General features: G+C 41.9%; 1 pseudogene; it reads right to left on the bottom strand.

Moving 5' to 3' along the window:
* Positions 1–5,816: 5,816 nt before the first annotated feature.
* LOC145396806 (uncharacterized) overlaps positions 5,817–25,230 on the bottom strand; it is a 45,705-nt pseudogene continuing 26,291 nt past the window's right edge.

Genomic DNA, 25,230 nt, shown 5'->3' with positions numbered 1-25,230 from the left:
CCATTACAAGGCAAACAGCGCTGACGCCAACACTCAGCACAGCATTAGTATCTGTGAGGCGCCAGACAAAACACCCAGGCTAGCAAGAAGAGGGAGGGGAAAAAAAATGTTAAAAATAAAGTGACGTTGAGAGAGAGAGAGAGAGAGAGAGAGAGAGAGAGAGTTCAGCCATTTTTAGTTTATTGTTGCAGTTGTTAGGCAATTTTATTAAGTTTAGGAACATTTTCTAGTAAAAAAAATGTTAATGAAGGCTTTACTAATCCCTCTAGTTCATAAAAGCCTTTCTGTGCTGAATAAAATCGTCTGGAGATAGCTAGAATATACCCAAATAAAAGATATTCTTAGTGAAGGGGTTAATGTTGTCTTTGTCATCTGGTCAAACGCCATTATCATCATCATCATCGTTGTCGTCGTCGTCGACAGCATCAAGGTTAATTAAATAAAATGGTTATGATTTAGAATGAAGAAAACTTAACATACAAATTAGGAGATCGAACAGGTCTCCAGCGATAGCAGGTCATAATTGCATTCATTCTTCATTCAGGCCTTCAGAACTATGTGTGCCACTTGCCAGATATAATCATTCCACATTCACCTACATAATATTGAACGAGTGATTGAGTGTGATCATCTATAGCCTACAAAGTACATCACCAACACTTCGATATTCTGGAGATTAGATCAGCTCCAAGGTTTACGCATATCATCAGAAAACTAATGAAAAAGCAGTAGATGTTAAATAAGTGACCTCAGAATTCGCCATTGTACTGCTGAAAAAAGGCAAAACGCCAAATGGAACACCAAGCTCCACCGAAACTATCATTTTTTAGACAAGGCTACAGCAGATCAATGCATATCACTGTAAAGTTTATGACGATGTAACAGGTAATACTTAACCATAGACAGGTAACCGAGGTTCTTTTGGACCTCAGACACATATTTTTCATATACTTCGTTAAGCCCGAGGGATCTGTCCTCCGCTATACCTACCGGACTAGTTGAGTCCTTGAGGGAATGTCCTTTCTGAATCTGGCACTGTTTTTGCATTAGAGAGCTAGTGGGGTTCTGCAGACCCCAGCTTATCTGACGTAAAATATTTCTGAAGTCTGTAGATACCAAGTTACATGTATTCACAAAAAAGAAAAAAAAAAAGACCTGATACATGTAGACAATGCGGACCAACTAGCCACTAATACTGGCTGTCATGAACATAAAAAGCGTCATTCCAAAATGATGCTTTTTTCCCCCAGAGATACGACCCCATTCTCTAACCCAGCAAATAAAATGCAGCCAAAGTCTGTCAGACTCATCTTCTCTCTGAATGGTGTGTGATGTATATAAACTTAATTGGAGCTCTGGAATATAAGAAGTATGTAAGATGTTGCATATAGCAAGTTCTTTGAAAACGACGGAAATGACATGAATGTTTTTGTCATTTTTCACTTCCTCATTACCACATGTTTTAATATGCTGTGGTTTTCGCTATGTTCACTGTAAGTTACGTCAAAGATTTACAGAAAAAGGCCAGTGAAGAGAAGAAACATCTTCTTACTTTTTCTAGATATATGCTATTAAAATGTACAAAAATGTTCTTTTTGGTAATGTGAAAATGATGTTTCTTTAGTTAAAATGTGCTTGTACTGTGTCTTCAGTGAAAGACAATATGTTAAACTGGTTCTGTCCCAGTGTTTATTTCACTAAAGTAAGCGGAAGTATTACTGATATATTTTCTCTGTGGGGTCAAAAAGAAGTTACCAGAGACATGTAAAAAAAAAAAAAAAAAAAAAAAAAAAAAGGTTACTTTTTAAGAGCTGATTGACTTCTCAAAATTCTCTGCCATCTTGCTGAAAAAAAAAAAGCAAAAAGCGCCAAATTGAGCACTAAAACTCTTATCTCTGAAACTATTAAACCTACAGGGGACCAAAGCACATCACTGGAAAGCCTGCGGAAGGGTATGTTACTGAAGTGTTTTTTTTCACTAACTTTGATACCTCTATTATAGAGAATAAAACAAACAAACAAATACAAGAGTACCATTTGTTTTTTCTGATATTTTTAGATACAACAAACCTCCGATCTCTGAAAGCTACATTTTCATTTTCAAAACTTCGCAAACATGCTGCTGAATTGGCGCCCAAACGAGCGTAAAAATTGAGTCAAGCCTGGCTCACTGTGCTTTGGCATGAGGATCCAAAGTCCCATAACCGGTGGTATGCATATTGTGAAATATGATGGATCATTTCAAAGTATTTATTAATATAACGCAGGTGGCCTGCAGTCCTAATGGACCCAGGATCAAATCCCCGCTGGGGCGGGGAACAGTTTAAGGATTTGAATTTCATTAAATCAGGCTTTACTGATCTACCAGAAGCCTTGCCGACATGTCATAAAAATACCCCCGCTAATACCAATACACCAGTCCTGTATGAGACAGCCTTAGCATGTATTCAATATGGACGGTGGGTGTTAGCGCCGAAGTGGTGACATGTAGGTGTGTAGGGTATGTAGGAGGACTGCTGGGCCTTGATAGCAGGCTATGAAGGCTATTCCCGGAGTCAGACACATAAAAAAAAAAAAAAAGTGGGATAGGACACTTCTTTTAGCTAAAATAACAGTACCAGCAGGATTGCTTGCTCGGACAAGTTGAACACATTCAAGTGTAACGCTTATACTTCATTACTTGGTTTCTCGGAGGTATGAGGACTGTCCATAAAGAACCGAACTTTTTATAGAGTGCACCAACTAACCGGCATAGCGTGATTGTGACGGGAGCTTTCGGCTTTGTGCTTTAGTCTCACACAACTGCCTCACGCCACGTCACTGAGTCATCCAGGTACACGCACTTGAGAGAACGTGTGTTCAGTGCACTTGGCGGTTTGTTGCAAGTTGAACAATTATGGATCTTGAAATGGAACGGGTTTGCGTGAAATTTTGTTTCAGAATGATTACAACTTTTTCTTTCTAAAAAGCATCATAACAGGTGATGAAACGTGCGTGTACGGTGACGATGTCCAAACGAAAACGCAGTCATCGTAGTGGGTTGGAATATTGTCAGTCGCTCAAATGTGAAGGTGATGGTGATCGCCCCCCCCCCCTTTTTTTTATTTTAATGGAAGGGTGTCGTTCAACATGAGTTTGTTTCTCGTGGTCAGACAGTCAATAAAGAGTTCTTCTTGGACGTTCTGAAGCGTTTGAGGAAGGCAATGTAAGGGAAGAGGCCTGAGGCGTGGACAAACAAAACCTGGATGTTGCACCATGACAATGCATCTCCTCTCGAACCGCTTTTTATCCCTGGGTTTTTAGCGAAAAACAAGACGACTAGGCTATCTGCCACAGCCGCCCTATTCTCCTGGTTTGGTCCCTGCGTTTTTTTTTTTTTTTTTTTTTTTTTTTTTTTTTTCAAAACTGAAATCCTCCCGGAAAGGTCGCCGGTGTCAGACGACAGAAGAGATAAAACAAAATTCGCCTAGTGCACCGAACACACGTTCACTCAAGTGCCTCAGTCACTAAGTGATGCGGCGTGATGCGGCTAGTGTTAGACCAAATCTAAAAGTCGCTGCTACACAGCTCTCCTGTCGCGATCACACTATGCCGGCTGGTCAGTGCAGTTTTAAAAGTTCGGTTTCTTTTAGACTGGCCTCGAATATTAATCATATGAGAAATTTCAATAACAATTGCTATTAAACCACATATACTGGGAAGGGAATCGAACTGAAGACTATCAGATGACAGCCACGCTGCATTCCACCGCGATGCGGGTGGAATGCAGCCTGACTGTCATCTGTTGGTTAACCAAATTAACCTTGTCTAGTACTTTCATTCAAGGTCTAGCCTCCCCCCCCCTTGGTCTGTAAAAAAATAGATAACCCCCTGGCGTTAGGGCAAGTAGAAGCTGTTTTTCTTATCCCAGCACATAAGATAGTGCCAGTGTGACGAAGAAGAAAAAACTTTTAGTGCTACAACAAAATTCATCTACTATTTTACTTCGTCATAGTATAATGGATGCTGCCTGACTCTCACCTGACAGTCCTGGGTTTGATCCATTGTGCATTACACATGAATTAATAGCAGTTAATTCTGTTCTTATATCAGGGCTGTGGCACTACATTTTTTTTTTTTTTCATTATTTCGGTAGCAGAATCTCCTATTTGTGTGCTTTTTTCTTCCTGTTTCTGAACCTTATCCACCTCTTTAAATCAATATGAAAACTGGTTAGGTTGTTGTTGTTGTTGTTGTTGTTGATGATGATGATGATGATGATGAGGAGGAGGAGGAGGAGGAGGAGGAGGAGGAGGAGTAGGAGGAGGAGGAGGAGGAGGAGGAGGAGGAGGAGGGGGAGAGATTGAAGATGATTGATGACGATGACTGATAATTAATGACTGATGGTTGATGATGATGGTGATAATGTTGATGGTGTAAAGAGTGATAATTTTGTGCACGAGTTTTTGCTATAGTGTCACTACGTTGTGCACTGTATATTGTGGAAGTTTAAGCGTAGCATTGCCTCACAATTTATGTTATCGTGTTAATTACACAAGATTAGGATTTTTTAAATACAAAATTTATCACAGTGATATTATGATAGTGTGCTGAGTATTTAATATTACCAGGCTCTTGTGACTCGTTCTCAACTGAATAAAATCATCCGGTGTTAGCTAGAGTTAAAAACTAAACTTGTCTCCACCATTAGACGGTTAATGGCACTGTATCCTCTGGTTTGTCCATTGGAGAGGATGGAGAGTGAAAACTAACAAGGAGAGTGTACGTGAGTGAGATGGAGGGGGAGAGAAGGAGGGGGAGACAGAGGATGAGGTGGAAGGATGGAGTGGAAAGGTATATTAGAGAGGAGTGTGTGAGTTGGGGTGAGGGCAGCGTTAAGGTAGGGGATAGGGCGACATGGAGGCGATTTGTTTGTGGCCACTCCTTACGGGATTAAAGGATCTGGTTATAGATCGATAGATAGATCAACAGTAACAGCCGGCCTTCTACGGAATCATCTTAGCTAAACAAATCTGTTAACTGAAATATAACACGAGGAGACGCAAAAATGGGAGAGTTAAAAGTAGTGATTTCCTGGTATGTATACCAGTGGACACTGACGAGATAAATGTGGAGTATACAGTACTGTATATGGCCGTGATGGGAAATATACGAACGATACTTCGAAGGGGGTTGGCCATATGGAGTTCGTGGAGGGGGAGACTGACACGGGGTCTTCCTCTCGTGGGCTTAGGACCCTTGTAGTTCCTTTCCTCTCGCGATATGCCTAGCCTATAACAACATCCTGTTTTAGTCTGTGTTACTTGAATAAATGGTACAATTAACATAAAGCTGGAGGAATGGAGTGGAGAGGTATATGAGAGAGGGGGTGGGGGTGAGCGGGGGGGGGGTGAGCTGGGAGCAGGGCAGTGAAATGGCGGGGAACAGGGCGACGTGGAGGCGATTTGTTTGTGGCCACCCCGTACGGGTTTAAGGCGTCTGGCAATATATAGATAGGGGGGCGCGCTGCATTTCCTATGCCACATTTCCTACAGGACACATCTCCTACAAGTTTAGCCGTTTTTAGAGTAGTGACATATTTCCTACAGAGATACAGCATATCTCCTACACACAGTAGGTGTAGGAAATGTGCTGGGTACTAAGTTGTTATGTAGGAAATGTGCTTGACACTTGTTTTTGTGTAGGAAATATGACCGCCTATGTGTAGGAGCTGCGGCAGTATGGTGCATCCGGCATAACATGAAGCATTACAATGGCACTTTTTTATTTCTCACTAAAACATACGTATATGAAGTGAAACATTACAATGGCACTTTTTAAATGAAAACCTCAAGCCTGTCATGAATGGCAGTGCGACAAGTGGGACATGTTGCAGGGTTGTTATTATCTGCTGCTGATACAAGGATAGTTATGTAATCTGCACAGGAGGAAGCGTGTCGACAGGGCAGAACAACTGTCCTTTCCCTTCGCCTTAGGCAGATGCTGCACCGAAGTTCGGGAGGAACATCTTGTGCACCAGCTCCGTTGTTGTCAGGGCCCGATGCTCATCTCCACTCTCATCCCCACTCTCATCAGCACTCTCATCAGCAGTGTCTCCAGGAAGTTGAAATGATGAAACAGAGCTATCAAATGTGTAAGCGACAGCATTGATGTATTGGGTCAATGTGTATGTTCCAATCTGTAATTTTTCTTTCAAGTTCTGCCTGCGCTCAATGTTTCTAACAAACTTCTTTTTCTGACGAGTGATGTCCAAACCAGCATCAGATTATTCAGATGTGTTAGGAAAGTGTAGATGTTTGGCTTGTGCTGGCGGACAATGGCTTTCAGTCTGCTGTGATATGACTCTGCATCATTGTTAGTTCCACGAGAAAATTCGAAGACAGATATCCGTTGTGGAGTGACTTTTCGAATCCAGTACTCTGTGATGTAGGTTTTGAATGCTGTAATTTTTGCCTGGGAATGATCATTCACGTCAAAATTTTCTTGGAACAGAGAGTCAACTGCTTCATGCATCCGATTGGCTGGCACATAACTTTTTGTCATAATCTTTTTGACCCACTTATTAAACTGCTTGTTGTCGTTGTAAAGTTCAGTTAGCCTCGGTTTCTGAATTTTCCGGTATAGGTTTTGTGAAAAGTGGAACTGACAGCCCCCTATCTGAACCTGTGGCCAGCAAGAGCGAATTGCTTTACCAGAACTGCTATCAAAATCACCCATTGCTTGTTCGGGATTCAGGTTGGGGATGAGTTCCTTCATTTTTTGCATTGTGAGATCGTACAACTTTTGAGACTTTGAGGTCATCAAAGTGAAGATGAGTGGGAATGAATGACCTTTGTAAAGGCCAAGCAATGTGAAGAGCTGGTAGAAGAGTGCAGGCACAGTGTAAAAAGTACCGTCAAAATTCCATTCCTTAATTGTGGTCATCAGTGGTACCAGAGTTAGAGAGTAAAAAATCATTGCCAAATGACCACTTCCCTGATCTGTGATAACAGATCTGAGGTTTCCGTTAAAGGCCTGGGCCTCTGGGCTTTCTAGAATGTTGGTACACTCCTCTGGAGTGTGTGGTTGCCTCGGTTGAATTCGGCGCTTGGCTCGAAGCATGCTGCGCTCTACAGATGAGAAAGACACATCTGCTCCATGTGGGTGATGTCTTGTTACCCGCCTGAAGATCTCGGAGTTGCTGGTAGAGCCCACTTCCTCAGCAGCCTTCCTCTTGAGAGTGTTCCTCAGATCTGTTGCAGAAAAGTCGGATGCTCCATGGTTGTGACCTTGCGTTGCTCTGATGACACCAGTTGTCTGTAAAATATGACTGCCTAATAATTCGAACAACACCTCACACCACCACCACCATAGAACAACACCTCACACCACCACCACAGAACAACACCTCACACCACCACCACAGAACAACACCTCACACCACCACCACAGAACAACACCTCACACCACCACCACAGAACAACACCTCACACCACCACCACAGAACAACACCTCACACCACCACCACAGAACAACACCTCACACCACCACCACAGAACAACACTTGTGCATAACTTAGATGGCGCTAATTATTAGATGGCCTAAATTATTATTTTTTATCAATATGCCGCGTACAAATAGTAAGTAATTGTCAATAAATACAGGAATATAAGCACCTCAGTAATTTTGTACTCAACATGTTGATTAAATCTCACCAAGCTCCTGGTCTATAACATTTTACAACAAGTTTTACCTCCGACAATACGGCTCTTCCTCCACAGTTGGGGTGCTGAATGCAACGCAGGTACAGTTTGTTGTTTCTGGCCACATTTCGGAGGTACCGGAATCCAGAGTTGTCTTTGTAAACCACTGCACTGAAGCGGATGTTCCCCTCAATACTAGCTATGCTTGGTCCAGGAGCAGTGGAGTACAAGGTTCAGAAATGCCGTCTGTCCCGTCGAATGGAGAAACAAATACTGCTGGATCGAGACTAAACTCGACTCATGTCTGAATGTGAACGATACTTTTCTCCCTATAATGGTTGCTCCATAATACTGCGCAGAACGGACATGTAACAAGCTAAGTACTTGTTGACTGGTCAAGGTCGTCAGGAGTGTAGTGAGCCAGAAGCGCCCAGTAGAGAGGCGCCCCGATAGAGGGAGGGGGGGCGGCTACACAGTGTAGGAAATATGACAGAACAGATTATTGTGTGTAGGAGATATGCTGTATCCTTGTAGGATATGTGACAGAACAAATTTTTTGAGTGTAGGATATATGCTGATCTCTGTAGAAAATATGTCACTACTCTAAAACTGCTATATTTGTAGGAGATGTGCCCTGTAGGGTACTCAGTTTTTGTGTAGGAAATGTGCTGGATACTTGTTTTTGTGTAGGAAATATGACCACCTATGTGTAGGATACGTGGCAGTACTCCAGTTATTGTATATCTGTAGGAGAAGTGACTACGCCCCATAGATAGATAGATAGATGTAGATATAGACAGATAGGTAGGTAGGTAGATAGGTAAATAGATAGATAGATAGATAGATAGATAGACATGTAGATATAGACAGATAGGTAGGTAGGTGCATAGATAGATAGATAGATAGATAGATAGATAGATAGATACTGTAGATTTCATCTGCTCCATTATATTCTCTCAAGCTCTTGTTACATTCGAAATCAATTGCAACTGGAACTCTGTAACTGTCCTGTGGACGGGCAATAGTCTCCAGTTACAGTTTCTTACAATGACCTTATCTCCACTGGGGAGATTTGGAATTATGTCCCATCACCAATGGCCCGTGCCAGGACACATTAGCTGGGCCTGTCAGATTCCTTGCGCAGGTCGCATTGAAGTCTCCAGTAGACCCGACCAATTTATCTTTTTCACAACTTAATACTGATATGATTCTTTCTGACATACACTTCTACTTCGAGTAAAGAATTTGGATTTTTTTTTTCTATCAGCTGTGGCCAATGCCAGGACACATAACCTGTGCAGTTCAGATTCCATGCACTGGTCCCATTTAAATCTCTAGTGGACATAACCAACATATCTCGTTCACGACTAAATACTGATATGACACTTTCTGACATGCCCTTCCACTGCTCATAAAGGATTTGGATTTTTTTTCCCATCAGCAATGGCCTATGCCACGACACGTAACCTGGGTTCTTCATATTCCTTGTGCAGTCTCCGGTTCTCCTGGAATCGTCAAGAGACTCTGAGGTCGGAATTACAATAATACCCCTCCCCCCTCCCCCCCAAAAAAAAAGTCTTCACGTATGTAAGATGGAGACTAATCAGTTGGGATAGACTTCTAGAGTTTTTCCCTGAGAGACCAACAGCGAAATTATCAATAGCATTAATAGTCCCCTATGACTCGCTCTCGGGTGAAACTAATAGTCTGGTGTTAAGAGTGAATTGTCCTAACCATGGGAGGATTCAACTGCTTTTACAGTACCAAAGACTGTCTCTGTTGTAATAGGGGTTGTAGTGATGGTGGGTGTTGTGGAATGCCCGTGGTGGTACCAGGAGCGGCCTGGCCAAATGTGGGTAGTTATAATTCAACCAAAGTATCTTGTTGTTGGGGGTCGTTTGTCTGCCACCACTCCGCCCTTCTGTTATTGCCTTCCCCCCTCCCTCCGTTCCCATGCACCTTCCCCTTCCTCCTCCCCCGCCACTCCCTAAAAGTGACTGCATAGTTGAAAATGTAGTGGAGCGTTTCTTGTGCAGCAAAGCATAGGGCCCGGCGGGGTGTGCTGTAAGTCTGGTAATAATTTCGTTTCCAACGTGTCATGAAAAGTTCATGCTTGTTTTCTGGAGACTTTGGCTATACAAGAAAGAACTAGAGGTTGAAAACATGTAAACATTTCCCCTTTCCGAGAATGTTAAACAAGAAAAGCCCAATCTCGTTTTCATTCCGAGAGCGTTGTAAATCATGACGATAGAAGTCTACATCAGGATTGACCAGCTGTGTAGCCTGGATAAAAGACCGAAAATAATAGCTAACGTTTGGATTTGATTATCAGCTCACAAACAGTTTGCGTTTGGTCTCTTCGCAATTTATGTGGTGATAACGCTATGGTGGAAACCGTCTGTATTTGCTACTTTTCTTTCTTCTTTCTTCTCTCTTCCATATTCTATTAATTTTGGTTCCATTCCTTCATCTCTTCACCGCAAGTATCCCCAGACTCCCTTTTCATTTCTTAAAATCAGGCCTTCTAAAGGGCGTTATGATGTCAGTAATCCAAATCATACGAACAAAGAATTTGTGGTATCCTATGTTCTTGACTGTTCATTATATAATCATCATGGTAATTTGCGGAGATGTATTTCAGTGCATTATAGGTGTGTGGAGACCATCCTGCATTCTCAAAATGTGGACAATTGTTACTTTATCATTATTTAAAACAATAATATCCTCTGCATTACTCGTGTTAAGTAACGACTGTCCGACCTTCTCACTTGCCGACATAATGACCCAGAGGTGTGGGAGGTGGAGCGCAAGGGGCTAATACTTCAGGTTGCCACAGCACTAGTGGAGGCGCCGCCCTGTTCTACCAGACACACCTACTGAGGAGTTCTACTAATTACTAGCTTGGAAAATTGCGGACTGTCTCAACCCTCGGCTGTGTAGATTATACAGCATATGCAACAAATTTTTTTTACAAACAGTGGCCAGTAACACTGGAAGACGTAAAAGAAGCGATAAACCGATGATAACTACTCTGATGTTAACCCACTCATGATTTGGATAATTCTAGCATCCTATCCTAGCTAATGTCAGACGATCTGATTAATCTCTGTAAATCTTAGAAACCTGAAAGTGATAATACGGCGCTCTTGACCTCTTCCATGTTATGAACTACTCAAGTACGGTATTCCGTCATACCCCAGATGGATTTATTATTCTGAGCGTGGATAACAGGAACCTGAGAGTTACCTGCACTACACTTGAACAGCGCTTCCTTTCTAATGAAAACATGGCATAAATAGATATCCCGTAATGTAGACTCACCGGGAGGAGCAAGGGATCATGTGACGTGGAAATGTGTACCAGGGAGGGAGGTGATGTGAGTAGGGGAGGCAGCGTTGGTGAGTCATGGTCCTGCCACCGTAATATACTGCACCACCCCAGCCCTGCCACCTTCTCATGTATTATTGCCGCGCTGTTCATCTTGTGCATGACACCCTCACTCCACACAGGAGTGAGGGTGTCATGTGCTTATTTAGTTTGACGGTTCTTTGTCCCCTCGTAGAGTTGTTTTTGTTGGACAGCCTCGTGAACTGCTTTGTCGGAGGAAACTTGTGTCACGGATGTAGACAACTGACTCCACGAGGTGGACCTATGTTCAAATATTCTTAGATTTTTTTTTTTTTTCACACCTGTACTGGACAGTTTGACGCGTATTGTGGTGGGGAGTACCGCATAACATAGGAAACACGTATCGTCTGTCTTGATATCTGATTCATTTTTGTGGGAGCAGAGGTCGGACTTTTGATGATTTTAAAATCTGCATGTGTTGGAACATGAAGTGCCCTAGGGAAAAAAACATTCTCTGCATCTCTGACTGCGACGAGCTTTTAGAAGAATTCGTAGAAATGAAATCAGTTCATTTGCTAGTATTGGTAATTCTGAAGTCATGATGAATGTCATGCTGAATCACACCACAAAATTACAGAATAATTTTTGTATTAACTACACATGACTAATACTGTTTTTGTTGTTGTTGTTGCTAATATAGAACAGATAAAACAAAATAACATGTTCTGTCTCCCAAATAAGTCAAATATAAGAGAGCCAAAACCAAAATCATGCCATATGGACGTGCCTAGAGCAATATTTTTGCATATTTTAGATCCTTGTAGCACCTGTTCCTCTGTGATGTTTTGCAAGTTAAAGAAGTAGTTCTTTTTGTTTGTGATTCATGTCTTATAAATATCAATATGGTTCTCTTAAATAGCACACTAAAAAATATGAGTGTACAATATGCAGAATGAAATTGTTACAGAAGATTTTATAATAATATTCCCTTGTATGTTAGCTTATTTTTCTTCTCCGTATGAACGTATTCAGAAATAGTACACTATATTATTATAGTATATGCTGTGATAACTTATGCAGAAGAGACGCTAGAAAGCCTGCAAATATCACAAGGATATGACCCACTGACACACTGCGTTTGACAGTTCATAAAGTTTGCACTCAGTCACTCTAACTTGACCTAAAATTACCATTGTAAATACTGAGCAGCAACTGGACATTAATACTAGTATGGGGTATTAATAACGAAGAAATACTATGGAAAGTTAGGGAGCCACAGTACTGTCTTATTCTGTCAGTGATCTATCTACTTGTGAATTGTCTTTAAGGGACACATCTCCGTCAAGTTAAGATGTACAGCGAAGTTGACTACTTTGATTAAAACTTTTTTCATTTTAGCTGCGACTAAGCAGTTTTGTGCAATTTAGGAGAAGCTTTTCATGAACTCCTCCAGTACTGTAAACCTTTTCCAAGTTCTGTAACCTCGTCTGGAGGTAGCAAGAATTGACACAGAAAAAGTCAACTCAGTAAATAGGTTTAGAAAAGGAGTATAATGAGAAGGAGCCCTCGAGAGTGTAACACCTTCGGCCGACAAATGGATATATGGCTGAATATTAGACTTTGCCGTATAACCTTCATCTTCAGTCTTTTATTCTCAATATCGAATTACTGCATTCTGCCTTGACCATCGGCTCTTTCATCAGGTATGGTCAAAGCCAGACTGAAACATTTTTCTTAGTTGACCATGCCCTGTGATCTCCAACTTCTCGAAATCGATTGTCTTCATCCTTGGCTGACCATCATTGTTTTCACCTAGTTTGACCGAAATCGAATAAAACTCCTTTGAGTTACACATTCTAACACTTAACTTTGCCATGAAGCGGTGGCTTTTGAAGGACTCTTCTTAAAATCGAATCCTTTAATGACTGTTTTATCCCCAGTTTCATGTACACTATATCGGATATAAAGTGTTTAAGCTGACTTCCCAATATGACCTTGACCCTTGATCTGTTGTTCACAAGTCATCACCTTCGATCCTACCACAAAGTTTGATCCGAAACACACGAATCGAGCTTTGACTTTACCTTTTGACCTTGACCTTTGAGCGGGTGTTATCAAAATCCAATCACCTCGTTTCTGCTTTGCCCTCAAACCCTTCACGACCGTTGGTGAAATCAGTCAGAAGCTGTTTCCCATGCTGATTCTCAATCCTTCCACCAAATTTAGATAAATCGGATCAAAACTGCTTGGGTTATTTTGTTCACACACACACACACACACACACACACACACACACACACACACACACACACACACACACACACACACACACACACACACACACACACATGGCTAAAATCAATGCACTCTAAACTCTTCTGCTACTGCATGTGGTTGTAATTGCACCTAAGCTCACGATTACAAGGCAGGTGTTAAGTATATTTTGCCAGATATGTGTATGTGAGAGGGGGTGTTCAGTAGCCCAACAATCACACACCAATAGAAGGCTGATCCTGCAGCACTCAGATGAAACTAATTATTGTCTTATCGTCACAGTCTTTATATATTAAGCTATTCTGGGGATAATTATGGTGTGACGGTATTTGTGGATGTTTTTGTTACATGACATTGGGTTGCTTTCAACAACCCAGTTCATTGCTGCAGGTAATGATTTGTACCCCACCGTTCTGTCCAGGCAACACTAGAGGACACGTGGAAACCACCTAAAGAAAGCAGCTTAAATATATCACAGCCGAGATAGTTTAGGTCCACACTGTCTTACTCATTTTCCATCAAAATCTTGAAGTTAGCAGTCTACTGATACTCTTATTTTTTTGCTTACAATACTAGTCAGCTCTGGAATAGTCTTCCTCAGCTTGTCTCCCCCATTACGTATGATCGCCAGTCATTTAGGAGCAATGTGACTTGGTATCTTGAAGCGAACGGATCTTGATTTTTCGTATTAGCCTACTGACTTATTTGGGAGGGGTGAACTTTGCAGGATTTTCGCCTGTGGGTCTTTTTTACACCAAAATGTTAAGAGTCTGGACCCTCTTTATCACAATAATGTTTCTTATATCCCAGACACATTCATTATGCTAGTATAATGCTGCTTGTTTGGAGAACCAAGACCAATGCCGTTTCTTACTATATGCGAATTACGCGGTTGTATAGGGCCCCCGAAGCCACCAGGGGGCCCACGAGTTGCCATTATTGTTTTGTTTTTTAATTAAAATGTGTGTTGAGTCAGTTTATATTCATGAAATAAATTTTGTAGGGGGTACGGTGGACCCGCCAATTATTGTACAGTAAGTGCCATAAAGAGAGTAATGTAACTCTACCTATCTATCTATTGCCAAACGCCATAATCCCGTAAGGGGTGGCCATTTGACTTTGAGTTATTTGTTTTACGGGGAGGGGCACTAACCCCCCACCAACCCACTTGCTTTGTAGGAAGCACGTATGGTTTGGTTATATGGTTACCACCCAGCGTTGTAAAAGGTTTCTTGGCTTACAGGAAACCATTTGGCCTGTCACTCAATGTAAAGCCACCTGTAAAGGAAAGAAAAGCAATAAGAAGTGACAGGAAAGATGGGAAAAATAGGAAGAGAGGAGACCAGGCACAGAAAATGAATGATAAAGGCTAAGGAAGAAGTAGGCAGCACTACATCAAATGAGTGGATGATGGTCACCACCACCTACCACAAGTAATGTAAGTAATGTATTTAAATAAGAAACTCCCGAAATTGTACTCGTTTCTCCTGAAATTTTCAGTCAGAATCTCCTGAAATAGGAGCGTTCGCAGCAAGGCGCAATACTACATACCGCCAGAATTTTTAATTTCCGATTTTACTTTGAGGGCAATGCAGAACACCCATATATGGGTGTTTTCTTCATAAAAATATTATGTACAAGTTTTTCTCATTCATTTAAGGTGAGTCCCGTGCCTAATAATGAGATCACAAGATACTTGTGATGTTGTTCTAATGTTCTGCAGTATTGGCCATATACGTCAAAAGATGAAGATTTATCCGTTTACACATATGTACGAATATTTCTTGATTCATACTTTTATTCAAATACTCCCAGTGATCACCAGCAAAGGTATTAAAAGAAAAAAAATAAGAGTTTCTTCAAAGAGACTGCTTTTCCAATGGACCGAGATCGCAGGGGCAATAGTACAAACTCGGCAAAGAATCTATGATTCATCTTTCAACTCATATATGCAGAAACTTTTCAATACCTGAGAAGCAAATAATACTTAATATATGTCTAAAAAAATATTATTTACAGAAAATGTGCGTAGAACTGCTTATATTTCATCAATACCAACCATTATAACCATTGCTGAAATCCGTCACGTACAGGGTAAATAACGATCAGTACGACTAAGGGGCTATAGTGTATTCGTCTTTATATAAATTCACAACATTGTAAAGTCATGGATATTGCTGCCAAGTTAAATAAACAGATTTATCTGCTGCACAAAGATGGAGAAAACGGTCTCGGCCCCAGACCTCCAAGGTGCCTGGCGTACGAGCGTTTGTCAACAGACTTTGTAAACATTGAAAATGAGTGTATGTGCAAAAATTTTGAAGACGATGATGAAGACATGAAACTGTGTTCATGCAGATCACTGCTACTGAGGGGATACCAGCCTCCACCTGCTCACAAAAAACAGACGCAAAATGGTCATGAAGGGGGCTTAGTGTTACATGTATATAGTTCCACATTAACCGCAACATATATATTACTGGTTTATTTATTTTATCATTTGCATTTTCGTATGGATGCTAGTGTCATTAGCCTATGTTCATTCTTTGCAATGGCCTAATTTATTTTATGTCCATTCTCTGTAATGGCCGAATATGTTCATTCTTTGTAGTGGCCTACTTTATTATTATTTTTCGGGGGGGGGGAGAGAAGGGATATTTGTAGGTCTATGTTTAGTATTATCATTTGCAATGTTTGCCTAAATTTTGATTCCTTAACAAGTTCAACATTTCCTAAGATTTGAAATAAACATTTAAAGGAAAATGCAGCATCTGTCTCATTTATACACATTTGGGAGATGTTATAATGCAGATTTGGTAAATCCTGTAGGGGAGCCCCAGCGTGTCCCATTTATTATCATTTTCTGTAGGTTTAAATTGCTGTGGTCAGCTTCAAATGTTTGATTTGAATTTGAGAGAGAAAAAAAAGATGTTAAGAGTTTTTCACGGATCTAGCCTCATTTCCTCTTAAAGTGCACCAGATTGATACATTTAAATGTTAAAGGCGTGCCCCCGGACCACCTTAGAGGGTTTGGAATCCCCCCACCATAGTTTCACAAAATAGGGGCCCCCAAACAGCATTTCGCATTGGGCCCCCAAAAGGCTAGAAACGGCACTGACCAAGACCTTGGAATGCATGGGTAGCCTGTGTATCAGTACCCCACCTCGCCACCACCGGCGGCCCAGTTCCCTATTCACCTTGGCCGGTCTTCACACACTTGCACACTCCCTGTTTTCCGACAAGGCTCGCCATTGACTCCCTGCCACGTTCTGTATGCCTTGAATGCCTACCTGTCACTGTTTTGATGAACGGCCTCTTAAGTCTACTCCAGTATTTACCATTTTTCTAGTCTGGCTTGGACAGTATTTGCTCTGGCTAAACTTGGTTATGCTTTGTTGATCTTTTTCTCACTTGAGCAAGTCATTTTGGACGGAGCAGCTTTAGCCCTTTGAATGAGAGATTATGCTCATTTCAGCCAAGTGTTAACCTTAAACCTTTTCAGTCCGACGACATTTTATTTTACTTTATTTATGCAACCTCCAAATGATTTTATTCAGTTTAGAATGGATCTTTTAGTAATGAACTGGATAGTGAGGGTTATATCTGATCTCTACTGTTTGAAGTCTCTCCTGAACTGAATAAAAGTGCCTGGAGAGAGAGAGAGAGAGAGAGAGAGAGAGAGAGAGAGAGAGAGCAAAAATAATGTATAAATGGTCATCGGATGGAAGTAGTTAATACTCGTACCCTCACGTGCATCTATTGCAGTTGCTGTTGTTGTTCTTATTATTGCTCAGTCCTGGTCATGCCTGGTCTAGCAGACCCGTTGTTCCGCATGTAAGCAATTGTCTCTATGAGATCCTCACGTAGGTTCCCTTCAGTGTTGATGTTGTGTCTGCGTCTTAGTGCGGTGTATTGTGCAGTGCTTAATAATGTGAGTTATGGTGTGTGAGCCTGTTCTGCAAACAGGGCATAGTGTCACCTATGATTCCACCCACTCCGAACGTAAGCTGGTAGCTGAGGAGGGCTGGATGATGCCCAGATCTGAGAATAGCTGGGTGAACTCGATCAGCTGTGTTTAAGGTTAATTGTAATGGGTGGATATTGGAAGGGGATCTTGTAGTATTGTATTCTGATCAAGGTGTTGCATTGTCCTACTCGTCAAATGAATATGTAGGTGTCTCGTCATAGTGCTGGATTATGTGAAGGTGTAATGTTGTTGAAGAGGGTCTGATAAAGTTTGTGTGACGATTGGTTTGTGAGTTAAATTGTGTTATACGGCTTTGTCATATAGTATCAGGGGTGCAGTGTGTTGGCACAGGCTGCCGTGTTGAATTGTGTGACTCTTACGTCAAGATATTCTGTAACGTGAATTTGGTAATCCACATAAGTCTTGATCATTTCAGCCCAAAATTTAGATGTTTTATTTTTGCTGCCATTCAAATTATTTCATTCAGCTTAGAAGAGCCCCCAGGGAAAGAAGTTAAAGAAGGCTATATTTAACCCTCTCAGCCCGAAAAAAATTTACGAATAAAATGGACTGGACGTAACAACAATAAGGTAAAAACTGTCATCGTATTGAGGCCGTTGGGTTTTCAGTTCCTTGGATTTCTTTCATGTATGTAAAATCGTTTGGTATCAGACAACAGTAATTACTATTATAATGTATATTCATCCACAGCCGGGAGAGATCCCTGATATAGTATTCTTCCATTGCCAGGGTTATTCTCGGCTAAGCAATGCAGTGCCGTTTCGGCCTGAATAAATGCTCATGTGCTTTGCCGTGTTGTGACTCACTGATTAATCGAGCTAACAGTTAAACCTTTTTATTGTTAAGAATTCCCTCAGTTGATTAGAACCAGTTGACTTTAGCGGAAATAAAATATTTAGATGCGCGTAAGCAGCGAAATTGATGACGGGCACAGTTCAGTACTTTATTTGTTGCTAGGTTATCCCTTTGCTAAACAGATCGTCTGATGTTAGCAAGAATAGAATCTTTCTGATTTATATGGTTGTCAGAGAATTTGTGGAGACATGGTGTACACAGGATTATGACAGTCACGTCTAACCCGAGTAAAATCACCTGGCCATGCAAAAGAATTAAATGTTGGTACTTTATATTTGTTTCTTCGTCAAAGTGTTAATGAAGAGTTGTTTCTAGACTGTAAGTGACTAAAGACTGCTGAAAAGCGATGAAATCGTTTAATGGTAGCAAAAATCAAATAGTTAAGATATCTATCGTCTTCAGAATGTTAGGAATACTGGCCACTGTTCAACCAATTTTGCTTGATGGTACAGCACGAAGTAGCACAGAGCAGGAAGAATAAAAACCTTGACTGCACTGTGTTTGTTGCATGACCTTCAGACTCTACGTTGTCTCAGCGATAATACTGCTTGCCTTCCTAATGTGCTTGTTTCCTGAGTACGCACTCCGAAACCCAGACCATGGCAGACATTCAGTCTGGGTGTTGGAAGTACGCTTTTTCTTATTCTGGCATATGTTTGCATGCCAGCGGTTCGTAGCCTATGCCCTAGACACCAACACAGACACACACATTGCCATTACAACACTTCTACTCTTGCCTGCACTGCCCTCATCACAAGCATCTCTTCTCGATTCACAAGACCAGTTTGGAGAAGAGTTAATCCTGACTGTCACTCCTTCTAAGGAGAAGGTCCAGTCGTACACCGGACCTCAAATGGAACGATACTGATGCGACATCCAGCCTGCCAAAGTCTGCCCCGAGACTGATATTTCAGCCCTGAATGATAGTTCTGCTGCGTGTTTTCTTGTCTCTGTTTTTACATCGTGCCCATACAATCTGTAACAGTGGACAGAAGGTTGATGATGATGATGATGATGGTTGTGGGTGTGATGGTATTGATGTTGGTGGTGGTGGTGGTGGTGATTGGTCATCCTTATCCTGATCACATATAACAGATATTTTAACAGCCTGTCCTATACCGAATTGCGTGGAGAGATGCAACGTACAAGAATCTCGTGCAGATTTTATTCTTTTGTACATTTTTTGTACAATTGGACTGTGGGAAATTGTCTGTGTACGGTAGTGGGAAATGGGGAGACATGTCAGTGAGATGGATGTGTGGGATGTGGTAGTGTGAAGTGTGGCAATGTGAGATGTGTGTGAGATACGGTAGTGTGAGGTGTGGCATTGCGTGTGTTATGATCGAGTGCTTGTAAGAGATGTGGTAGTATGTCGTGTGATGGTGATGTATGGCAGTCCATGGCATGGTAGTTCAAGCTGTGGCAGTGCATTCTAACTGTGAGATGTGGCAGTGTGTGGTGTGGTAGTGTGAGGGGTCGTATTGTGTGATATCGTAGTATATATATATATATATATATATATATATATATATATATATATATATATATATATATATCTTTATGCGTATCAGTGGCTCTCATATCATGTCATGATCGTCATCGACATAACTATCATTTTCATCGTAACCATATTAACAACTTTATGAAACAGTTAGGTAAAGGAAAACACAATAGAAGAAAAGCTATCCCAAGAGTTCCCAGGAATAGTTGGCCATTCATTCGTTCATTCATAGTTCAGGCTTACAAACACTTGGTATATAATGTATGAAAACTTTCATTTGCTAATCATGCGGCTGCACGCATTCTAGTCCAACCTTGGCCAAGGAACAATTCAATTTATTTTATTTTATTAATATTTATACAGTTTTGATGATCCTTCACAAGATCAACCGACATGTTATAAAAACTTTCTCTGTAATACCATTAAATCAGTCCAACCTATAACGTACTCAGAAAAACGGTGGGTATTAACAGCTTAGTGTGAGATGTAAAGGTATGTGGCACGTAGAAAAATTACTGAGGCTCTAGGGAAGGACTCATACATCGACAAGGAGCACCCAAAGAGTACAACACCCGCACCCTATAATAGGTTAAAGTGCCTGATATATGACTTAACCCTGTGTTTGATCTCAGACCAACTGTTCTCAACATCGATTTACTTAGGTCTTGCCTGGCCCTCAGTCCATCCAGTAAGTTTGGCCCAGATCGGTTCAAGACTGGCTTAGTTGACCTTGCCTGTGACTCCGTCATTTTTCTAACTAATATTCTCAAAATCGAACATTTTCATCCTTTGCCGATGCTCAGTCCAAAAACTAATTTTGGTTCAAATCAGGCGGTCGACCTTGCCATCTGACATTGACATTTGACGGATTGTTCTCTCAAAACACAGCCAAACAAACAAATCTCTTCATCTTTGCTTTATCTGATCCTTGCAGCAAAGTTTGGTTCATGTCGGACAGAACCTGTTAAATTTGGCCTTGTCGTATGAGCTTGACCTTTGACCTGTTGTTCTCAAAAGCCATTGGGAAGAACTTGGCATACCCACAACCTTACACCAAGTTTGATTAATAACTGATCAGAACTTTTGTTTTTCACGCAAAAACACCCACAGATAGAACTTTGACCTTGCCCTGTGGCCTTAACCATTGGCTTGAGTGGTCTTCAGATCAAATTCCATCGTCTTTGCCTTACCCTTAACACTTACACCAAGTTTGGCCTAAATCTATTTTAGAATGTTTAACATGACCTTGCTGTGTTACCTTCACCTTTGACCTATTGTTATCAAACACTGTACGTCAACACCTTTAATCTTCAACCCTTCCACCAAGTTTGATTAATCTCGGACTAAAATTATTTTGTTCACACACACACACACACACACACACACACACACACACACACACACACACACACACACACACACACACACACACACACACACACGCACGGACAGACAGAAACACAGGCATACGCCGTGCAAAATGATACACTGCTTGGGCTATCGTATGAGCGGAAGAAAAAGTGACAGGTATGGTGACCGCGACAATCCAGAAATGGAGTAATGAGACGAGTTAGTCGGAGGAGAAAAAAGGGGGAGTATATCCGAAATATGAGGCTTGGAATAAAAGAGGACAGTGGACTATATGTACAAAGGCTAACAACCGATACGTTAGAGTGGCGAAAGATGAGAGATGCCTTTATCCTGCTGTACAGTATACAATCTGATGATGATGGTAAAGCATGAGGATGGTGGTGTTATACAAGTTGATGATGACGGTAAGGCATAAAGGCAATGGTGGTGGTGGTGGTGATGATGATGGTGACGACGACGACGACGATGACGGCGATGATGATGATGATGATGATGATGGAAAAGGAAGAGGAAGTAAGGAAAAATGAAGTTATGGAGGAGATACTGTAGAAACTAGGAGCAAAGGAGAATGAGTCGTAGTTGCTTTGTTCATATACGGAACGCAGTAGTGAGATGAGGAGGAGGAGGAGGAATAAAAGAAAAGGAAAAGGAGGAAGAAGAAATGAAAGATGGAGACTTGAGAGGCAAAAGCGAGTGAATAATGATGATGGGTCGCAGCTGCGTTGTTCTCTGTGCCTGTACAACTGATGAAGCGAGACTCATTTTTATATCATTACCAATTAGTTTAACAAGAATTCTTTAGTTTCCGTCGCAGCTCTCAGGAAGTGTACATAAACTTTTGACTCGACTGTACGCAAAAGGGGAGGAGGAGGAGGATGAGGGAGAAGTGAAGGGGGAGAGGGAGGAGGAGGAATGGAGGAAGAAGAGGAGGTAACAGAGAAGGGTGGACAGGGGGAATGAAACGAAGAGGAAGCGAACATCAGTCGGAGTTGTTTTGTTGAGTCCACAAAGACAGAGGGTGATAGTAGGGAGGAGGAAGAGGAAGTGGAGAGGTAGGAGGCTGTGGAGACAAGAGAGAGGAAGTAAGGAAGGAAGAGCGAGTTTAAATATAAGAGGAAATGGAGAAGGAAGGGGAAGTGGAGAAGGAAGTGGAAATGGATATGGAAGAGGAAGTGGATAAGGAAGAGGAAGTGGCTATGGAAGAGGAAGTGGATAAGGAAGAGGAAGTGAAGAAGGAAGAAGAAGTGGAAATGGAAGAGAAGGTGGAGAAGTAGGAAAAAATGGAGAGATTGGAGGGAGGTGAGGGATAGGAGAGAGTACAGAAGGAAGAAGACTAGAGAAACAGGAATGGAGAAGTAGCAGGAAATGAGGGATAAGAGGGAGGAGGTGAAGAAGAAACAAGTGGAAAAGGAAATGAAGGAGAGCACGGGAAAAGCACCAATGGATTTGCTATGCCGTTCACAGCAAAGGTGAGGTGAGGTATAGGATTAGAATGATGATGATGATGATGATGATGATGATGATGATGATGATGATGATGATGTAAAGGAGGAAAAGAACAGGGGGAAGGGCACATTAGGAGAAAATTAAGGAAGAGGAAGTAGGAGAAAATTAAGGAAGAGGAAGTGATGAAGGTGGAAGTGAGGAAACCGTCAGTTGGAGTTTCCTTGTTCTGGTACACGTGGTGGTGGAGGAAGTGAAGAAGAATGCTGCTGCTGCTGATGATGATGATGATGAGGAGGAGGGGGAGGAGAAAGAGGAAGGGGAGGAGAAGGAGGAAGGGGAGGAGGAGGAGGAGGAGGGGAATCTGGAGCAGAAGAAGAAGAAGAAAGAAAAGGAAGGGGAAGCGGGAAAGAAAGAAAGAAGAGACAAAGAAATCTAAGAAATTATCAGTTAGAGTTGCTTTATTGAGATTCACAAAGGCTGTGAGGTGACGTAAGGCGGTGGTTGTGGTAGTGGTGGTTGGGGTGGTGGTTGGGGTGGTGGTGATGGTGGTAGTGATAGTGGTGATGTGGTAGTGGCAATGGTGATGTGGTAGTAGTGGTGGTGATGGTGGTGGTGAAGAGATAAATTGTAAAGAAGAGGAGAAAGAAGAGGAGGTGGAGGGGTTGGGTAAACAGTAAGAGAAAAAAGTTAAAGGGAAAGAAACAAAACCTTAGAGGTGAGGAGTGAAATCTCGGAAAACATCAGTCGGAGTTTGTTTTGTTCAGATGCATAGAGGTGAGGGGAAATGAGGTGAGGTGAGTTGAGGTGTGGTGGTGGTGGTGATAGTGGTGGTGGTGGTGATGCTGGTGCGTGTGTTGGCAGGTGGACTCTGGTGCCACCTGGGAGGGTCTTGGCATCAGCACTACCAGGTCAAGGGAAGGTGGTGGTGGTGGTGGCAGCGCAACAGTGCCTTCTTCATTCCCTCACCTGTTGCTGCCTCTCCATGCCTCGCCCTGCCTCTCCATGCCTAACCCTGCCTCTCCATGCCTCCCTCTCCCTCTCCATGTCTCACTCTGTCTCTCCATGCCTTACACTGCCTCACCATGTCTTACTCTGCCTCTCCATGCCTCACTTTGCTCTTGTATGCCTTACTCTTCCTCTACATACCTCACTCTGCCTCTCTATGCCTTACCCTACCTCTCTATGCCTCACCCTTCCTCTCTGTGCCTCACCTCACCTCTCCATTCCTTTCTGTACCTATCCACTCTGCCTAGTCATGCCTCACTCCTGCTCTCCATGTGTCACTCTGCCTCTCTGTGCCTCACTCTGTCTCACCCTGCTGCATTTTGCCCTTTGCCTTACACTGACCTCACTTAGACTCATTCTGCCTCTCCATGCTTCACCCTTCCGCATATTGCCCTGCCATGCCTCTCTCTGCCTCATTGTTCTTGTCATTGCTTCGCTCTGACCTTCCCCGCCTCACCTTGTCTTGTTCTGTCTTTCCTGCGTCACTCTGCTTCTTCCTGCTCGTCTCTGCCCGTCCCTGTCTCTCCCTGCTTTTCACTGCTACTCCCTGTCTTGCTCTCCATCTCTGTACCTCACATTGCCCCCTTCTTCCTCACCAAACTTCTCCCTGCCATCATTTGGCTTCTGTCTGCCCCTCCCTTTGCCATCTCACTTCACCACCGAAACGTGCTGCAAACAGTCATTAATGCTGACATATTCATTATTGGTAAGTTCTGCCACATCATTTAGGATTAGTAAAGAATGTTTAACCTGAGACACCGAATGCAGGACTCTGTGAACCATCTCATTACGAGTGATAACTCCTTAAGTGATTAACATCGTCTGGCAAAAGCAAACATAAAATAGAAAACGTTATTGCACTAAAGAGAACAAACAGTTAATGAGATTTGTCTCTAACCTCTTCATTCTAAAATATATCTTCAATTATGAAAAAATCCAATTGACCAAACATATGATTAATTCGGCGCTGTGATGCTCAAGAGCTGAAGAGCAGTTTTCCAGCCCCTTCCCTACGAATATAAATGTATGGACGCAGCAACGTGATATAAAAATGACGTCATGGTATGGAAGTGATAAAACACACTTTCTTGTGGTGACATTTTTAACTCCAGATCTACGAGAAGGTTTCCTGAAATAAGCACAGGCACCAGATATAATGAGAATAAATAGAAATGGCGTCATTTTGCTGAAAGGTTAATTTTCCTGGATAATGCATTTAATAGAACTACTCTGTACATAAAGGAGACAAAAGGTTACTAAAACATTAGTTAAGGCAGTGACACGCACACCGAGATAGCCACATACATCACTGTCATCGTCGTCGTCTTGCCGTCGTTGACATTATCATTATCATCATCATGACGTTACTGCTTTCCACTGTTATGAACTGGTTGGACTGATTCTAGACAGGCAAGGGGTGAGAGATTGTCATCAGAATACCCAGGTATCCACATTAAGGTGTGAAACGTGTTTGAACGACCGGAACGTGTTCCAGTCTAGCAGCTGTTGATAAAAATAAGCAAAGTGCTAGGCATAAATGTTATTCAGAATCGCCATTTTCGAGAGTAGTTTCACATTTGATTTGGTTGAAGTGACTGTAGTTCTGTTGTTTGCTTTCCACAAAAATCAGATCAGCATGTCGCGACTTGACACCTGCGCCAGAGCACAATTTCCGCGCATTGCGTTTGGCAACAAATCATCAAACATAGTCTTTCATAAAATCTGTATTTCAGAACAAGTATTCATCATTTGCAAGTCAA

Source organism: Coenobita brevimanus, chromosome 39 (genome assembly GCF_032717465.1).
Source record: "Coenobita brevimanus isolate Jiangsu-jjx chromosome 39, ASM3271746v2, whole genome shotgun sequence".
NCBI lineage: Eukaryota > Metazoa > Arthropoda > Malacostraca > Decapoda > Coenobitidae > Coenobita > Coenobita brevimanus.
Note: the sequence above shows the minus strand (reverse complement) of the source record. Positions and strands in the feature narration are given on the sequence as shown.